Source organism: Erpetoichthys calabaricus, chromosome 9, assembly GCF_900747795.2.
Source record: "Erpetoichthys calabaricus chromosome 9, fErpCal1.3, whole genome shotgun sequence".
In the NCBI taxonomy this organism is placed as follows: Eukaryota; Metazoa; Chordata; class Cladistia; order Polypteriformes; family Polypteridae; genus Erpetoichthys; species Erpetoichthys calabaricus.
The window spans coordinates 47,078,253-47,097,639 of record NC_041402.2 but is presented as its reverse complement, the minus strand read 5'-3'; positions in this window follow the sequence as shown (position 1 = coordinate 47,097,639).

The following is a 19,387-nucleotide window of genomic DNA, read 5'->3' as shown; positions in this document are numbered from 1 at the left end:
CCTCAGGCTCCCGCCGCAGTTTCTGCTGGCCCCTTTTATAAGGCTCCCGGTGTTTGTTGACCCATTTCCAGGTGTAGGGGAAGAGCTGCTCTCCAGGGTTCAGCAGCACCCCCACAGGCCTGTACCCAACTCCCATGGAGCCCTGCAGGAGTCTGATGCACCACTGCAACCCAGGGGGGCTGCCACCTAGCGCTGCGGGGGAGGTAAAGCTCTGGCCATGCTTCCTCCCCCAGTCCTTCCAGCGTGGAGGCGTCCCGGCCAGGCACCACAACTGGTATTGCTTTCTGAATATAAAATATTATGTGGAACACACATTACACTAATCGGGTAACAGGAGCAAATTGGAATTGTCACAGTACAGGTAAGTTTGATGGAATTTTTATGTGGGAGTAGTAGATCTAAAATATATCAAGTTGAGTCTTTATTATCAGTTTGAATGTTGAGAGAGGAAGTTATTATTTTTTTCCAGTGTTCCAAAATACATATTTCATGTTTAATTACCCACACCCTAATTTAAATTGGTTATGTATGGGGGGGGAAAGCCATATATAATAAACTAACACTGCTACCTGGATTATTATTATTTATTTTGTGTGCCTCATTCTGCCCCACTCGGTTGGGGCTTCCTAAGACCCTATAATAACAGAATGAAAAATTCAATCAATGATCCCACTTGGCTTTATTACAATAAGCTTAATATGCTTTATTTAAAAAGAAAAAGGAAATCTGGGCGAGGTTTGTGAAAGATAAACAGGTATTGCTGTATAATATCATGTAATCGGTGGGCGGCAGTTTCATGGATCCTGGGTTCAAGCCCTGCTCTTAGCCGTTGTCTGTTTGGTATTTGCAGGCGCTCCCCATGTCTGCATGTGTTTTTTTTTTTTCTTTCCAGTGGTACTTTGTTTTTCTTGCCCCATCCCTAAGATGTGCGTGTTATGGTGTATATTGATACAAAAGTAGGCGTGTGTGTGTGTGTGACTGAGCCATGTGGTGAGTTCATTCCTGGCTTGCACCTGATACTGCTGGAGTAGGCGCCAGTCCAGCACCAGCCACTGACTCAGAGTCTGCATTCAACGGTAAAGTAATGGGGTGAGAGAAGCTCATAATGCAAACCTTAAAATGGCCAAACTGATTTAATGGACTGCGGTGGGTTGGCATCCTGCCCAGGATTGGTTCCTGCCTTGTGCCCTGTGTTGGCTGGGATTGGCTCCAGCAGACCCCTGTGACCCTGTGTTCGGATTCAGCGGGTTGGAAAATGGATGGATGATTTAATGGATCTGCAGAGAGAGAGGATACAACGAACGGCATAACAGGCATAAGCAACTGGCAGTTGGGGTGGTGCCCATTGAAAGGCTTGTTGGGATGAGGCATCTAATCATGGCAGCAGAGTGGCGACGCTGCTCAGCACATGCAAGTAAGAATTTCACTGCACTCTGTACACATGCCAATAATGACCCAATAAGCTTAGTTTTATTATGTCATACCATTTCTACAACCTCTGTGTGGACTTTCTTCATCCCTTTGAAGGACATTCTGTGCACTTAGCTTGTATTGTCGAGTTACCAGCCTGTACATTATTGATTCCAGAATCCACTCCTGGACAATTTTTACATACGTGTTTTATACCACAAATTGGTTCTGACAGATTGTGCCTGCTTGGATACAAATACAGTAACCTTTGTAGTCAGAGATCCTGATCAATTTATATATATATTTAAAATAAAACAGTAACAAAAAGTAAAAGGGGGACAAAAAGACATACAGTGTTTCTGGTCAAATTTTCAAAAAGAATAAAACAAAAGGCTGTGCTGGAAAGAGATATATAAATCGTCTAGTTTAGAAGTTAACTGCAATGGGACAATGAGGAAAGAAGAAGCCATTATTTGTAGCTTGTTTGCAGCGAGGCCGGCTTTTCTTATCTGTGATCAAAACCACCATAAGCTGCCTTGATTAACATTTCTTAGGGTTTTGTGCAGCCTGGGGGAAATGATTCCTGAGGAGATCAGTCCATCTCTTACTGGACTAAAGAGAGCTTCATTAAGGCACACACTGTAATTGCAGTCTGGTTCACTTGAGGTAGATGTTGGTATCGGCTTCTGGGAGAAAACATCTGTGTGACAGTGAAGCAAATGTACAGTACATATTCATCTGGTAACATTCTTTCATTTTTAATAATGCCTGAAATTGCGTTTAATAAAAAGTTTACACTACAAAGCACTTGAGAAAATGCACAAACAACCCTACAAAGACTTTGCAACAGCACAACATAAGTGTAGCCCAAATCCATCTGGTGTTCTGTTACATAGGAGGAAGGTCAGAAGATTCCTCACTGAATCTGATCAGAGTGCACCACATCAGGTTTAATTTGTCTCATTTTTTGTCCTGTTAGCATGATTAACAATACTGAGCATTCTTTAACCTGTTAACTGAAGAATATCACAAACTAAAATATACTGATGAAAAAGTCTTCTGCTGATAGGACACCGAAGAGAAAAGAGAGTGACAAGAAACACCAGCAGGGTATTGCCTACCTTAAACATGCCATATTCTGTGGAAGTCAAATTTACTATAAATTTTAAAAAAGAAAGATACCCGCAGCATCATCACTAGGAGTGCTCATTCTGAATGCAGAAATGAGTATGCAAGAAGGGACACAAAGTCACCTTTTATTAGGAGATGGGCCACCGTGAAAAAGCTGCATCCACGAGTGACTGAGTAACTTGGCTATATACAGTTCATTAATGGAAAAATATGGAACCACAGACAGACAAAAAAAATACAATTTACTGTGGCTAATGAGGGGAATCTCTTCAAAGACTGCATGGATAATGCCTGTTATCTTAGAGGTAAGAAGCTTCACTAAGACTAGCTGTGCTACCCATCTATGACATGCTGAAATCTAAGTAACCAGCGTAGAGCTTAGCATTAATGTCTGCAATGCACGAGTCTCTGTTATATGCCATTTGGGATGGGATTTGTAAAAGCAGTGTTAATATTTGTGATGCACCATCTGTTGGAATGACAAATGCAATGCATCGTGTTACTAAAAATGTCTGTGATGTGCCACCTTTTGGAATGACAGAGACACAGCAACTAGATAGATACACAGAGAGACACACAAACCTTAACACTTTGATTAAGATGGAAATGATGTGGGCCCAAACACAGGCTTGTTATCTCTGGGTCTTATGTTTGATACTAAATTTGATTAAAATAACATAGAAAACTGATCTCTATTTAGATCTGAGTACTACAACAACCATTGTGTTTGCCTGTCACTTTACATTCCAAGTCTTAACCTCAGATCTTCAAATGAGCATCTCCTAATAATTCCAAGAGCTAAATTTAAAAGAAGTGGTGAGGCAGCCTTCTGCTGTTATTCTGCTGTTATGCACCTAAAATCTGGAACAGTTTACCGATAGAAATTCACCAGGCTAATGCAGTGGAGCATTTTAAAAAAACTGCTAAAAACCCATTATTTTAACATGGCTTTCTCATAGCTACATTTTAGTGTATCCCATTTAAGATACATGTGCATTGAGTTATCATTTTCATCAAGGCTCCACAACCCCAACTAATTCCTAATCTCTGCTGCTCTTCTTTCAGGTTTTCTGTTGTGGCCATCTGCACCACCACCACCACCACCACCTGATCAGGGCACCATGCAGTCCCTACAATGATGGATTGAAGGCCGTACCCCAGATGTCCACATGACCATCATCATCAAATTCTTTTACGTGAAAACTGAAAGCCATGAGGACTGATTTAGATATGTTAGGTAGAATGGAGAGTGGGAGCTGGGTGGTCTCTTAGCTTTGGAACCCCTGCAGATTTTGTTTTTTTTTTTGCTCCAGCCCTCTGGAGTTGTTTTTTTTTATTATTATTTTTTCTGTCCTCCCAGCAATCTGACCTTACTTTATTCTTTTTCTTATTTTTGTTTCATGTACATTTTTCTTTCTTCATCTTGTAAAGCACTGTACATCATTTGTATGAAAAGGTGCTATATAAATAAATAATAAATAAAATATCGACAGAGTTTCTTTGCAGCCTTTGTCGATTTTTGTAAAGTGTTCGACTCAGTTGATTGAGCTGACCTGTGGAACATCCTGAGGGTTTGTGGGATCCCCTCGAGGTTGCTGAATATCATGGCCGGCCTGTACACTGGTACTGTGAATGCTGTGCAGAGTGGAGGCAGGACCTCTGCGTTTTTCCCAGTTGTTTCTGGGGTTCGTCAGGGGTGTGTTCTTACTCCTACTCTGTTCAATGCTTGTATGGACTGGGTGTTGGGCAAGGTTGTGGGGTCCAGCGCCTATGGGGTATCTGTTGGTGAAGAAAGATTCATAGATCTTGACTTTGCTGATGATGCTGTGATCTTCGTGAAGTCAATGGAGGCTCTGATTGGGGCGCTTGAGAGACTGAGCGAGGAGTCCGAGTGTCTGGGCTTGCAAGTGTCCTGGATAAAAACCAAGATCCAGGCCTTTAATGACCTCTTTGGCACAGCCATCAGCAGTGTGTCTGTCTGCGGAGAGAGTGTTGACCTTGTCGAGAGGTTTACTTACCTTGGCAGTGACATTCATGCCTCTGTTGACTCTTCTTATGAAGTCAGTAGATGGATTGGGAGAGCATGGGGTCATGAGGTCGCTGGAAAGGGGTGTGAGGTGCTCCCGATATCTATGCAAAAGGACAGAGGTCCAAGTCTTCAGAGTCCTGGTGCTTCCTGTCTTGCTATATGGTTGCGAGACATGGACGCTATCCAGTGACCTGAGACGAAGACTGGACTCCTTTGGTACTGTGTCTCTCAGGAAAATCCTTGGGTACCGTTGGTTTGACTTTGTGTCGAATGAGCAGTTGCTCATGGAGTCCCGAATAAGACACATCACCTGCATTGTGAGGGATCTTCAGTTATGGTACTACGACCATGTGGCGCGTTTCCCTGAGGGTGATCCAGCTCGTAAGATCCTCATTGTTGGGGACCCGAGTGGCTGGACCAGGCCAAGGGGTCGCCCACGTAACACCTGGCTGTGGCAGATAGAGGGTGGGACTGGACTGTGTGTCTGCCTGGGGTGTTGTCAACCGGGATCCAGAGTTGTTTCATCATGTAGTGGGTGCAGCAACGAACTGTACCAGTGCACACTCCCCAACTTGACTTGACTTGACTTGTTATTGTTGTTGTTCTCAAAATTTGCAGGGCAGGATGTGACACCAGTCCATCTCAGGGCATACTCATATGCATGCTCATGCTCATGCCAATGAACGTAACCGATATCATTGTTTTGGGAGTGGGGAATAAGATGCAAACTGTGACTGGGCCAGGATCTGGAACTCTGCATATTGTGTACCTGTACCCACACAGGTAAATTCAATTCAGTTCTTTGTGTAAACTGACTCAAAAAAATTAAAGGAACACTTTGAAAACACATCAGATCTCTATTGGAAAAAAATCATGCTGGATATCTATACTGATATTGACTGGGTAATGTGTTAGGAACGAAAGGCTGCCACATCGTTTGATGGAAATGAAAATTATCAACCTACAGAGGGCCATTCAAAGACCCCCCCAAAATCAAAGTAAAAAAAATGATGCAGCAGGCTAGTCCATTTTGCTGAAATTTCATTGCAGAAACTCCAAATCGTACTCAGTAGTTTATTTGGCCCCCACATGCTTGTATGCATGCCTGACAATGTCGGGGACACTCCTAATGAGACGACGGATGGTGGGAGAATCTCCTCCCAGATCTGGACCAGGGCATCACTGAGCTCATGGACAGTCTGAGGTTGAACCTAGCAGCATCAGATGGACCAAAACATAATGTCCCATAGGTGTTCTATTGGATTTAGGTCAGGCAAATGTGGGGGTCAGTCAATGGTATCAATTCCTTCATCCTCTAGGAACTGCCTGCGTACTCTCACCACATGAGGCCGGGCATTGTCGTGCACCAGGAGGAACCCAGGACTCACTGCACCACCATAGGGTCTGACAATGGGTCCAAGGATTTCATCCCGATACCTAATGGCAGTCAAGGTGCCGTTGTCTAGCCTGTAGAGGTCTGTGCATTCCTCCATGGATATGCCTCCCCAGACCATCACTGAGCCACCACAAAATTGGTTATGCTGAACGATGTTACAGGCAGGATAATGTTCTCCACAGCTTCTCCAGACCCTTTCGTGTCTGTCACATGTGCTCAGGGTGAACCTGCTCTGATCTGTGAAAAGCACAGGGCACCAGTGATGGACCTGCCAATTCTGGTATTCTATGACAAATACCAATCGAGCTCCACGGTGCCGGGCAGTGAGCATAGGGCCCACTAGAGAATGTCGGGCCCTCAGGCCACCCACATGAAGTCTGTTTCTGATTGTTTGGTCAGAGACATTCACACCAGTGGCCTGCTGGAGGTCATTTTGTAGGGCTCAGGGAGTGCTCTTCCTGTTCCTCCTTGCCCAAAGGAGCAGATACCGGTCCTGCTGATGGGTTAAGAACCTTCTACGGCCCTGTCCAGAGTAACTGCCTGTCTCTTGGAATCTCCTCCATGCCCTTGAGACTTTGCTGGGAGACACAGCAAAACTTCTGGCAATGGCACGTATTGATGTGCCATCCTGGAGAAGTTGGACTACCTGTGCAACATCTGTAGGGTCCAGGTATCGCCTCATGTTACCAGTAGTGACACTGACCGCAGCCAAATGCAAAACTAGTGCAAAAACAGTCAGAAAAGAGGAGGAGGGAAAAATTCAGTGGCCTCCACCTGTTAAACTATTCCTGTTTTGGGGGTCGTCTCACTGTTGCCCCTCTAGTGCACCTGTTGTTATTTTCATTAACACCAAAGCAGCTGAATCTGATTTACAACATCCTCTGCTACTTAACTGACCAGATCAATAGCCCAGAAGTTTCATTGACTTGATGGTATACTTTGATTTAAAAGTGTTCCTTTAATTTTTTGAGCAGTATATTTACATGTCTATATACACAGCATATAGTATAAAACCAACAAATATATATTTGCCAGTACTTGGGTGGGAGACCAACTAGGTTGCTGCAGGGAGAGGTGTTAGTGAGGCCAGCAGAGGGGTGCTTACCCTGTGGTCTGTGTGTGGATCCCATTGCCCCAGTGCAGTGATGAGGACACTGTGCTGTAAAAATGGCACCACCCTTCAGATGAGACGTAAAACTGAGGTCCTGTCTCTCTGTGGTCATTAAAGATCAATGGGCATCCTTCGTAAAGATCAGGGTGTACCCTGATGTCTTGGCTAAATTTTTCACCACTGCCTGGTTATTCTGGCCCTCTAATGATCCCATGTCTCTTACTGGCTATCTCTCTCCACACTTCATAAATAATATATACTCCACTTTGATCATATCTTTTTGTTTCTTCCTCACTGAATTCTTCATAGAATTCTAACAGCTAATATGTGGTGAATGTACTGGTGCAAAATGGCTACCATCACATCAGCCAGCTGGGTGCTGCACATTATAGTGGTGGTTGAAGTGGCTCCCAACTCACTGTGTAAAGCACTTTGAGTGATGAGAAAATGTAAATGTAAAGAATTCATATATACATACATATTTTTATTAACAAGTGAAAGAGTGAGTCCAGAAAATTATTAGGGTAACAGCTGAGGTCACCCTTTTGAATTTTTTATGCAGGTTTAAAAGAAAGCAAAATCTCACAAGGATGCAAAGCACAAATACACTCAGCAAAAATATCAAAGTAACTTCCTTACCGTGGCAAAACTATTTACTTGTAAGAAAAGGTCTGGAGCATGGAGCTCTGTCCTCTAACAAGTCTGGGACCAACTGAGATGTTGATCTTTGGGGATATCAGGTTTTTATTGGTCTCTTGACTGGAAGGGGTGGAGTCAATTGGCCTTGATGAGTGTCTTCTCAATGCTGTGGGAAGAGAAGACACAATATCATTAGCGACAGGGCTCCCTCTTGCCCCAGCAGGGTATTGCCTACCTTAGATACATATATACAAAAACACAGCATGCTCAAGGAATATCCATCCATCCATTTTCCAACCCGCTGAATCCAAACACAGGGTCACGGGGGTCTGCTGGAGCCAATCCCAGCCAACACAGGGCACAAGGCAGGAACCAATCCCGTGCAGGGTGCCAACCCACCGCAGTGCTCAAGGAATATTCAACCCAAAAATATTTCTTTTATATCACTAACCAAATGTAGTTGGTAATTACGGCTGAAAAAAATGTTTATCTCATGTTTTCTTGCAGAATGAACATAAAAAAAGATGACAAATATTGGACACCAACGTACAATATCAAAAACATCCATAAAAAAATTTCATGCTACTTGTTTCACATACTCCACACGTGAAGTCACCCATTTGTATGCTTACAATGCCCCAAACACATACAGTTTTCCTAAAATATTGTTCAATTAGTCACTTCCAGAAAAATGTTCTTGTGAACAAAAGCGGAACATACTCAGATGTGAAAAAGCGTTTGAACCGAACACCCGCCTCCCCCTCATTCATTGGTCACTAACCCAGCCCAGTAACAGCTTATACACTCACTGAAATTGCATTTCATATAACAAGCATTACATCTTGCCTGAAGAAGGGGCCTGAGTTGCCTCGAAAGCTTGCATATTGTAATCTTTCTAGTTAGCCAATAAAAGGTGTCATTTTGCTTGGCTTTTCTCTACATTCATAATGGCTAACACGGTACAACACCCTAGTATTTCATATAACAGCAACAGTTCAAAGTGCACTGAGAGACATGTACAACTAATCATTAAAAGTTAAAGAAAAACAAGTCAATGCATTATCAGGAAGAGAACAAGCCTCGTGTTGTGTATTTCTGAGATGCTTCAACAAGCAGAGGCTCAACTCAACCATGCAGTTTCACAGCCTGTCATTAATAATCCAGAGTGGATGCCATATGAAGATAAATGTAATGACGAGAGATAGGACTGCAATTCAAATGCTTGTTGGCATCTGAGCACATTTCATTTTAGGTCATGACAGTGTTTTCCAGAAGTGACTTATGTGACAATATTTTAGTAAAAGTACATATGTTTGAGAAGTTGCAAGCCTACGACGAGATGACCTGACATCGAGAATTATGCAATATGATCCACGTGAGATTTCTTCATGGATGTTTTGATATTGTTTGCTGTAGTCCAATGTTGGTCACCATTGACTTACGTTGCATCATAAATTTTCTTTTATCTCCATTCTGCTTGTAAACATGAAATTGAAAGTTTCTCTTAGCCATCACTACAAACTGCATGGGATAAGTACAGGGCCATCTTAACAGCATTATAGGCCCCCGGGCAAAGCAGTGCACTGGGCCCAAACCCCATCCTTCCGGCACACAGAACCACTCACTGGAATTAAAATGTAAATGGTAGATAAAATTAAACATATATTATTTGTATTGGTACTTCCAACACAATTAGTGTTTAAACATTATAAAACGTCCTGTACAGCAAAGATTAATTAACACAGATGTTTGAAAAGTATAACATGAGCCTTGAAAACAAGAGCGCCGTTTGGAGATAGCAAGTGGGGTGGCCGCTCCAGGCCCCGCACCTAAGGGGGTCATGCTTTTGAGGTCCGCGTGTCCCATTCGAGCAGATTTGTCAAGTTATATTCTCCAGTATATATATATATGAGATGCTTCTAAGAGGAACCCTTTTAAAATCCCTCTTCAAGGTCAAATTCTGTACACGTACGTCTTTGAAAACATTCCATAGTCCGAATATTAATGCACAAAAACATGTATCGTTAATGATAACCGGTTGACATGACATCAATGTGAGTTGTGACTGTGACATCCTGAATATCGAGACTCATCGAGTATACTTGTAATTTGGGTACTGTTCTACAAGAGGCCCTGCTAATTTCTGCACGACACCACATTGCATCGCTTTTCGCACTGTCGTGGTATTGTCATGAATTATGAATTGCACTTAGATAGATTAGATTAGATTGGATTAGATTTTGATAAAGTCCACGTGTTATCTTGCAAAAATTTAGCTGAAGACTGTAATGAGAAAATCAGGTGAATGTTAAAATTGTTTTTATTAAATTCGCATGCAGTTTTACACAATCCATACACACCGATAACAGTGTTTGACGTAACCGGGCCCCGCGTTGGGTTGATCAGCCCTAGGCCCCGCACACCCCTAAGGCCGCCTCTGCTTAAAAAACACAAAAATTTCAACATATAAATGATACTCAATTTGTAAACATTACAGACGGAGATGGCACAGTATGAAATTATTATGAATTATTTATTATTAATCAAGTGTTCAACACAAACATTTGCAAAATGTCTTTGCACAGAATTGAGTTGAAGTGACGTTAACATATATACCTTTATGTTATGTAGTGCATGAGATCTGTACACATACATGCACGTGAGATTGCAAAGGTTACTGTGAAACTAAATCAGAGGTGAATGCCACTGTCCACTTGTAACACAATAACAAATATTTATAGTTTAGTATGGTATAGTATTTACTATAGGGGCCAAGCCCCCGACACCTTTGGCACCCAATCCCCAGTTGTGGCCAAAATATTAGTAAAATCTGTAAATGTAAAAAGAAAAATTTTTATTTATTGGAGTCAAAATCACGAAATTTTATAAATATGTAAAAGAAAAATTAATCATTACGGAGTAAAAATCATGAAATAAGAATAAAATATTTACTCTCTTACCAATTGGAGTATTCCCGTTAAACTGAGGTCCGCTATGCTCGATGAGTATTTGTAAGAGACTAAAAAAACGATCCATTCGTTTTAACTGACATTCTTATAGATAAAAAAAACTTTTTTCAAAAAATGACTCATTCAAATAACAGGAAAAATCACGTGAAAACTAAAGTGGTATGCTAAATGGGTCATCGTAACTCGACCTTCACCTAACTAAATCACTTAAATACAAACATTTGTGTTATGAATAGATCATTTTTTTTAATAGTTTGTTTCTGTGAAAGAAAGTTTACTCAAACAAAAATAAAAACCACGACTTCTTTGATATTTTAGTTTATAATTTAAAAACAGAATAAGAATCTGAAAATCTAACAACTTCACATTAAAGTTCAATAATTTCTGAAAAGAATGATACCAAACATATATATGTAGGTTTTAAAATAAGCCCAATTTAAAGCGTGACAAAAAAGTGACATAAAAACGTCACATAAAATCGTTGCACAAAATCATTGCACTTTTAGGTTTAGGAATTTATATATAGTCGATTTATTGACAGCAAGTCACAACATACATAGTTTAGCATGGGGCCCCCGGGCAACTGCCCAGTGTGCCCATGCGTTAAAATGGCCCTGGATAAGTAACATACCACAAAAATCATTTGGGGGGGATGGGGTTTACTCCTTTTGAGTAGGTCACTAGGCCAAATCCAGAAGCATGGGGTGAAAGACACGACGCAGTCATTGAAGGGATGCTAGTCTGTATATGTAATACACTTTTTAAAAGTTTAATTTCATCTTCACATGGATTCCGTTTTTGATCCATGAGCAATTCAAGTGGATAAAAGGAACGTGGCTCTGCCTAAAGGTAGAAATTATTGCGTGCATTTCCCTGCTTTAATAGCCATTTCTCTGCTCTGATAGCTTTCATACATGTTCTCGATTTACCCCTTTGTTGTGACGGTCAGGGTCAGGGGGTCCTTTTTGTTAGTTTTGTTATGTTGCTCTATTTTCACATCGCCCCTTACTTTGTTTTTCCTTACCTCAGAATGAATACACTGCATATGTAAAACACCCACCTGGTCAACTACTCGATATTCTATCATTGGAAATGAGAAGCAAAAAAAAGACATTCACGTGTGTGTTTCTAAAGTGTACCGTATATTGTGGTATATGACTGGGCTCTGAATTCCAGTATGTTCATTTTGGGCAGGATCAGTGTAACCAAGTTACAGATTTGATGGAACCACAAACGGATTACTGTAGCAGAAAGAAATCACTGATTTTTCTTCCAATAATAATCCCCAGATAAAACCAGCAGTGCATTTTTCGATATTGTTTTGAAAGCCTTGATTGTATTTTTAAGAATAAATTGAAATCCTTCACTGTGCTTCTTTCATATCTTTTAAGTTTTTTTTTTTTTTTTTTTTTATGTGACACGATATTGAAATCTTTGTGTCCGCCGTGCTGGAAAACCAGGTCATTGTAGCCTGCTTTTATGAAATTAGCGTTTTCATCTAACATAATCTTTGTATATGCAGTGTTAGAAATACAATCAGCCAGACGTGGAGGAAGAAAAGAAGCCGGCAGCGGAGCTTGTTTTGAAAAGTGTGGCACTGGCAGTGACATCTCATAGCCATATGAAATAAATGATGGAATTTGAGAGTTTTGCTGAAATTAAAAAAAAAAAAAAAAAAACTAAATTAAGGAAAAACAGCAGACAGTAGGATGTCTTGTGATAAAAAAAATCAGATTTACAAAAACTGTACATGTTCTCAGAACTCCTTTTTTCTCCAAATCTAAGCAGAAATGACACCATTGCTAATCAGAGCATTTCTTTTATGAAAGCTAGTGAGAACTGAATAGGTTTATAAACTACCGAGTCTACTTTCCACATAGCTATTTAAAATGAAAACAATGCATTTCATTAAAAATACATCCATCCATCCATTTTCCAACCCGCTGAATCCGAACACAGGGTCACGGGGGTCTGCTGGAGCCCATCCCAGCCAACACAGGGCACAAGGCAGGGAACCAATCCCGGGCAGGGTGCCAACCCACTGCAGATTAAAAATACATTTCATAGGAATATTTTTTTTCTGATTCCATACTGTTTTTAGGGTTCTCTGCAGTCCTGTTCTCACTCTTTTCCTTTCCTGCATGCTTAGCCCTCTGATGGTGAGAAAGTGTGGTTAAGGCTTTGGACTTGTGGGTACAAACCCCACTACTGACACTGTGTGACCCTGAGCAAGTCACTAGACCTGCCTGTGCTCCAAGTGGAAAACCAAAAGAGATTTAACTAATTATATCATAAATGTTGTAAGTCACCTTAGATCAGGGGTCTCCAACTCCAGTCCCGGAGAGCTACTGTGTCTGCAAGTTTTCATTCTAACTCTTTTCTTAATTAGTGACCAGTTTTAGTGCTAATTAACTATTTACCTTTATTTTAATTGACTTTTCTTAAGACTCTGACAGCTGAAATTATTCTTTTTTCCTTAAACGGCACCTAAACATAAATTTGATGTGAAGTGAGCCAACAGTTGACCAACTAAGTTGGGGTCTCAAACTCCAACCAATTTCACTTTATTCAGTTTCTTAATTTGAAGCCAATTCTCATTGCTAATTAAACTCGTTATTTAATTCCATGGCACTCATTCTGTCATGGCAGACATTCTTAAAACGGTTGGTTTTCTTTTTTTAAGAGCGCTGTCAAAATGTTTTGTGGACCTGAGCAGATCAACATTACTGAGGCCTTCACCTTTCTTTATTTTCAGTTATTGTGTGATGGACATAGGTTGTTGTTTATGTGTTGGCTCATTTTGTGTCTTAATATTGTTTTGGTTGCTAATTAATGAAAAAAGAAATAATTAAGGGGCCTGAGTCTTAAGTTGTGCATCAATTAAAATTAAGGCAAAAAGTTAATTAGCAGCAAAATCTGATCACTAGTTAAGAAAAGGGTTAGAATGAAAACCTGCAGCCACAGTAGCTCTCCAGGACTGGAGTTGGAGACCCCTGCCTTAGATAAAGGGGTCAGCCAAATAAGTAAACGTAAAATGATAAGAAGGGGGCTGGCAGGTGAGATTGTCAAGTGACCCTCCTCAGATTACTTCAGCAGCCCCAAGCTTTCAAGTGACATTAGAGAATGAAAGGACACCAGAATGCCATTTACTGTTCTTGTTCCAATTTTATCTCATTGAGTATCTCTTGCTCAATGATCATTCTGTTTCCACAGAGACTGAATCATTTCTGAGCACTGCCATTTCACACTGCTTGAACTCAAGTATGTACTTGTATGTTCTCCTGTTGTTGTTTTTTTTACGGCTAGCTCCATGGTCTCTTGTTCTCTTATGGTTGATTAGCAATTATCATTTGATCCATTATGAATGAGTGAGTATGGACCTGTGACTGGTGATCCATCAAGAATGGGTTTCATCTGCCATAGACACAGGTTTAGTCCACCTGAAACTAAGCATGTTTGGGCCCAGCCAGTACTTGGAACGGAGACCAACCATAAAAGCTTGGGTTGCTGCTGGAAGAAGCGTTGGTCAGGCCAGCTGGGGGGCTTACCCTGTGCTCTGTGTGCAGTGAAGGGTAACGTAAAAGCGAGGTCCTGACTTTCTGAGGTTGTAATGGATTCCTGGGCATCCTTCATAAAGAGTAGGGTGTTTCCCAATATCCTGGCTAAATTGTCCACTATGGCCTTGTCCATTCTACATCCCCTGTTTCTAACTGACTATCTCTCTCACCACTTCACCACCAAATAGCTCATGAGCGGTGAGCATACTGGCACAAGAAGGGCTGCCATTGCATCATCCAGGATGATGTCACATATTGGTGGTGGTTGGAATGGCTCTCCTCTGTCTATGTAAAGTGCTTTGTTTGTATTCACCCCAATTTTTGACAGCCATTGTATGCCCAACTTTCCTGGAACAGGGTCTTTCTCTAAATTGCCTTGCCCAAGATTTCTTCCATTTTTTTCCCCCTACAAGGGTTTTGAAATGGAGGGGCTATCAAACAATAGGGCCTGTTAAAGCCCTTTGAGGCATTCCTTGTATGATTTTGGGCTAATTTTGGACTATACAAGAAATGAATTGTTGTTGTTGTTGTTGAATAGCTAGAAAAACACTTAATAAATATAATCAATTATTATTATTATTAATATTATTATTATTATTATTATTATTAAACTCGTGACTAAACTGGGCATAGTAAGTGGAATACAACAAATAGTTTAATTTTGTTTTAATGTTTCCTGACTGGCGTGAATATGCGGGCATTGGCGTAGCTGGGGTGGGGGGCAAGGGGGGACATCTGTCCCTGGGCGCAGCATCCAGGGGGCGCCAAATTTCCCTTCCCCATTGCATTTTGACAAACAGGAGGGGGCGTGAAATCTTCAGTTGTCCCCGGGCGCTGAAAACCCTAGCTACGCCTCTGTATGCGGGTGTGTGGTTGGACTCTGCACTGGGCTGGTGCTTTGTGCTGCCAGGGTAGGCTCTGGACCCTGGTGGGCTAGAATTGCTTTAAATAGGTTGCAGAATATGATTATTTTTTTCCTACTTTATAGAAGCTCGTGGTTGACTCAAAAGGCCTTGTGGTTACATGCTTTTCAATTCATTGTTCATCTTTGATAACTGCTGCATGACTGGAGCAGGGGCCTCATGCATAACGACAAAAGTCGAAATGTGCATATGCACAAAAAAATTCAGATGCAGAAAACTGTATGTAAGCCATCTTCCATGCACTTCCGCTACATAAATCCCGGTCTGCGTGAAATGTAATGCTCGTGTATGTGCCTGTCACCCCTCCCAGAGTTATGCCTCTTTGACTATGCAAATCAATATAAATATTCCCTTAAGTTCAGTGTTCTGTGAAAAGCCAATGGCAAAAGCACATGGAAAAAAGAAAAATATCAGCGAATGCCAAGTGGAGGCAAGGAAAAACATACTTTTGTTGGTTTAAGCAGTGATATAAACAACAAAAGGAAGCTGATTGAAAGTTCAAGTTCAGAAAGTCTCACAGTGCCCGAAATAAAAAAGAAGTTGTCAGATATCAAAGTTGCAGTGAAAAGCCGAGTCATAGCCCACCGTTTGAGAGTCATATGGAAGCTTTTTAGGGTACAGAGAAAAGAAAAAAAAATAGGGACACAGTGGAACAAAAGCTCAAAATGTCAACTTTAATCTCAAAATTTCCATTTTAATCACGTAGTTTATTTTGTCATTAAAGTAGAACGTCATAAACTTAATCTTAAAATCTTTTAATTTACCAGTTTCTCAAATCCCATCGTAAGTAAAGTTTCACGTTAAATGCTTCATATACTATGTGCTCTTCTATATGCTCTATGTGTGTGAATCACTACTTGCTTCTTAAACAGGCTTTCTCTTCCTCCAACAGGACACAGAATACATTACATTCATGATATCACAGCTGGCTGGATAATTTAAATACTAAGATGTACACCTGATATCATTTTCACGATGAAATGAATTAATGCATGTATTAAACATGGGGGCATGGTGGAGCAATGGTAGCGATGAGCTGGCTCCCCGTCCAGAGATTGTTCCTGCCTCCTGCAAGATGCTTGCTGCACCGTGCGCATCCCTCGATGAAATAATTTATTGCAGCAGTACAGTCTCTTTCAAATATACTGACCTCCAATTCCTGTCCTATCTTTTCTTTCTCCATGTAACCAATCACCACACAATCAGCTCTTTAATAAATGTCAGACTATCTGTAATCTTAGAATGGCGATTCTTCAAAACTTTTAAGTAACATTGAAATATATTTGTAGTACATGTTTAATTATTCTGTCTATCCAGGGTCACGCCAGTCCCAGGAAGCATACAGTGAGAGGCAGGAACAATCCATGGAAGGGGCATCAGTTCATCGCTACCACTATCTATTATTTCCACACGTTTAATAACAGTATACATTATTTAAATTAAGTTAAAAAATTATCTGTATAATGTAATATATATAATTTACTACATTTCATCTGAAAAATTATATCAAGAGCTCCTAGAAGATTGTGCTTGGAAATCTAAATCAACTTAGAAGCCAGTCGTCATCATCTGTAAATACATGCTCTCAATTGAATTGAATTCCTTTATTGTTATTGCATGGTACAATGAGATTCAATATGCAGATCCTCCATAAACTTATTTTCCTATAAAATGGTAAAATAACAACAAAAAAAAAAAATAATAATACGATAAAAACCAATGAAAAATATACAATATGAAAGCATAAGTAGCTCAGGTTGTGTAATACTACATCTGTAATGCAAGTTTACAGTGAGGTAATTGTACTTATACATACAAACAGTTCTACCGGGAGCACTTCATGGACTGATTGAGTGCGTTTATAGCTCTTGGGCTTAAACTGTTTCTGAACCTCGAGGTTCATGCAGGAAAATTTCTAAAGTGTTTGCTGAATGGGTGAAGTTCAAATAGACTGTGCACATGGCTGAGGCAGCGTGTGCTAGAAGCTGCATCCTCATAATTCTCCCTGCTCTTGACACAGCCCGCCATAGAGCTATCCAATCAGCTACTGTAGAGCTGTGATTCCACACTCAGATACAGTGGGTTAAAATACTCTGAGTGGTGCACTGATAGTAACAATGCTAAAGCAGCTACAGTATTTGGAATAGTATGGCCATTCCGGGCACCATTATATGGTTACATGTTGATTACAATCAGATGCCTTAAACTAATAAACGATATGCGGTTAATGTCAGTGTACTTGATAAAGCTGTGTCAGGTATGTGAATCTAAAAAATAAAGGGAAGCCAGCCAGGAACAATAGTACTGCTTTGACACTGGGTGCCGCCAGTTTGCAAAACCGAGCTGAAAACTTGTGTACGCTATAGTTTGAGCTGGCATGAGAATGTGCGTGGCTTTACGCCAAGTTTAGTTTGTATACATCGCGATGTGAGTGTGGAAACGGGAGTATGCAACATTTTTGTGCATATGCACCGTTTATACATGAGGCCCCTGATGATCACTTATCCTGCTTTGGCTTTAATTGTAAATATATGCATATATAGTGACCTGCAGGGGGTGCATCAGTTCCCCAAACCCAACACAGACAAACACAGATGCAAGTTCAGCAATACACACAGCTTTTACTTTTCTGTGGGAAACTCTTCCCAAAGTGTTTACCACCACCAAAGCACAGTTCCAATGCCCAGTACAATATAGGCAACCCAGAGCAATGCCTTTCTCTTCTTCTCCTTATCTCTCTGTTTCCTTCCACCTGGGCTCCTCCTCCAGCAAAAGCTTCATCTTCTCCCTCCTGACTTTGGCTCTAGGAATGAAGGCAGTGGGCTTCTTTAATCCTGCACCCAGGAGTACTTCTGGTGGCCTATTAGTGTGGTCCACATGCACTTCCAGGTGAGACGGAAGCCCAACAATGTACAGCTCCGCAGTCCTTACAGCACCCACTAACAGCACCCACAGAATCAACAGGACTCCAACTCTCATGAAGCTTGGTGGAAATTTGAGGCACCGTTGCAACACAGGGGGGGCTGCCATCTAGCTCTCCAGGGGAGATAATGCCCTGTGTATATTCTCTCCCACAGTCCTTCCATTAAGAATGCGTCCCGGCCAGGCAAACCACATAACCTTAGGGTTTTGAAGTCCAAAGCCTTAACCACTACACCATTTTGCCACACCATCAGGGTGCTAAATATATACAGTATAGGAAAAAAATGGTGTTTTAGCATTGCCCTTATAAAGCATACTATATTAAATAAAATATATTTTTTTAAACAAAAGTTGCTGTTTAATAGAATAAAAATATTTTAAGCTAGCTTCCTCTTTTCGATATTTTTTAAAGACGAATTTACCTATCATTTTAACAAATAATATTATTTCACCTGTCAGTCTGGATGTAATATATGACAGAGAGCATTTTTCATAACCTGACTACTTAAATAAAGAACCTACTCCACCTTTATTGCATAGAAAACAATACAAAGCAGTCAGTCACAATAATCTTTTCCCATCTCCAAGCGGCTGAGAATTAAATGATATTTTTTTTTTCGTGGTGTCAGCTTTTACTTTTGATCTAAAATCTGCTTTTCAAAACCAAAGAAAATGAGAAATCTGAATAGCCTTTTCTCCTCTACTCGTGCATCTCCTACCGTATAAAATCTGGCAGGGAGCCACAGGAAAACAGCTTTAGCTTTAGGCTAAAATATAAGATGAAGTGTCCATTAAACATGCAATGTATAAAGTATTGAAAGCAACGGACTTCCAGTAATAAAGGCAGAATATTAACTACATGCATGCCGGTTTAGCCCTTATAATGAGTAGGCAGACGATTTGAAAATAAGACAAACTGGAAATGAACTGACCTTGCAGCAGACTTTTTCAGCTTAATGGCGAATCGCATACTCAAGGACACCTGTGGAAATTAAGGGGAAGTGCATTTAAGACTGAAGCCAGGAAACACATCTTTACTCAAAGAGTTATGAGAATCTAGAATAAACTATGTAGTTATATGGACGACAGACATGGGCTGGTGGTTCATGGTTTCCTTACTTGGCTAAGGAATTGAGAGGCCAGGTAGAAAGGCAAGGAGTTCCCTGCCTCACGAAGGAGGATGGCAGGAGAAGCCAATACGAGCAAAAAAATCCAGATGCATAAATCTGTGTGAACACCAACTTCCACGTTCTTCCGCTCCATAAATCCCGGTCAGCTTGAAAAGTAACGCACGTGCACG